The 1,459-nt window shown below is 39.3% G+C and overlaps 1 pseudogene; it reads left to right on the top strand.

The window, feature by feature from the left end:
• The first annotated feature begins 383 nt into the window (after positions 1-383).
• On the top strand, positions 384-1,205 carry LOC147468425 (uncharacterized; annotated as a pseudogene).
• The last annotated feature ends 254 nt before the right edge of the window (positions 1,206-1,459 follow it).

The following is a 1,459-nucleotide window of genomic DNA, read 5'->3' as shown; positions in this document are numbered from 1 at the left end:
ACAAAAGATATGATAAATGTGTCATAGCCATATTGTGTGCTGTTTTTGTAATATATTTTTTACTTGCTTATTTATAAAATAAAATTATTGTATTGTTTTTTTTTTTTTTTTTTTTTTTTTTTTTTTTTTTTTTAATACCAAACAGAAAAAAAGCTTAGTTACCCCTCACAGAACATTTTCTATTTTCTCTTATAAGTGACGTCATGGCCTTGCAGCCAATCACAATACGAGAACTCTAGCCAATGAACGCACTCGGTAAACAAAATACGGATATTCCAACAGCCCTGAACCAGACTTTAATAGGGAATTTGAGCTCCATACAGATGCTTCGGGTATTGCAGTTGGGGCCTGTTTGATGCAGGGCAATGCTGATTAAGCACCTCATGCCATCGCATATTATCATATTATTCTTATCATTGTATTATTATCATTATATTATTATCATATCATCACGTTCCAAGGACATTGGCTTCTGCTACAGGATATTCCTAAGTGATGGTGATTCTAGTGCTTACTTATCTGTCACCAAAATGAATGATGGAGAAGGCCTCTACAATGTAAAAGTTGTAAAAGAAAAGTGTGTGAACCATGTGAAGAAAAGGATGGGGACACGCTTTTGGAAACTGAAAGAAGAGCTGAAAGAAGAAACATTCACCAAGACAGGAAAAGTGAACAAGAGAAGTGCTGTCAGTGGCAAGCACCAACTCCAAAGTCATGTCTGGATTCTGGCATGCTATATGCACTCATCGTGGTGCATATTCAAGCAAGCAGTGGTCAGCAATGAACCAATGCCCTCACACAACATTATGAAGAACTACCTGAGGCTGGAAAAGAAGTATGAAGATTGTGTGAGGCAAGTCTTCTTCGACTTATCAACCCCAGCCCTGCTTGAGCGCTGCTTGGAAGGATATACACAAAATAGAAATGAAAGCCTTCACTCCAAGCTGTGGATCCACGTAAACAAAGCAAAGTTTGATGGCCTAAAAAGGGTGCGATTTATGGCTTAGCTCACAGAACTGGAGCACAACATCGGATACAAGAACAGATTTATTGCCACAGTAGGTTTTCCTTCAACCACACAGACAGCAACAACAAGAAAGAAAATAGATGAATCCAAAATTTCTCCACAGCAGCCAGCTAAGAAGATAAATACCAGAAAAGGCCCACTGTCTGCAGACTATCAGCCAGGTGGCTTTGACAGCTAGGCCTCCATAGGCCTAACCTGGTAACATAGAGTTGGGTAGCGCCCAATAACACCCTCCCCTCTGAGGGACTAATATTTTGTCTTTTATAATACATATATGCACACCTATACGTATTGTAAAAGACAAAAGGGGACCAGGTGCCAAAATGTATTTCAATCAAGAGTGGGCACATTTTCCCCGTATAGTTACCTGAGATGACCCTGAAAGAACTTCCTTTGAAATCAGAACTCTTGAACATCATCAGAAGAGTCAGG

Source organism: Penaeus japonicus, unplaced genomic scaffold (genome assembly GCF_977035675.1).
Source record: "Penaeus japonicus unplaced genomic scaffold, GWHDUDI00000001_assembly GWHDUDI00000029, whole genome shotgun sequence".
Lineage (NCBI taxonomy): Eukaryota > Metazoa > Arthropoda > Malacostraca > Decapoda > Penaeidae > Penaeus > Penaeus japonicus.
Note: the sequence above shows the minus strand (reverse complement) of the source record. Positions and strands in the feature narration are given on the sequence as shown.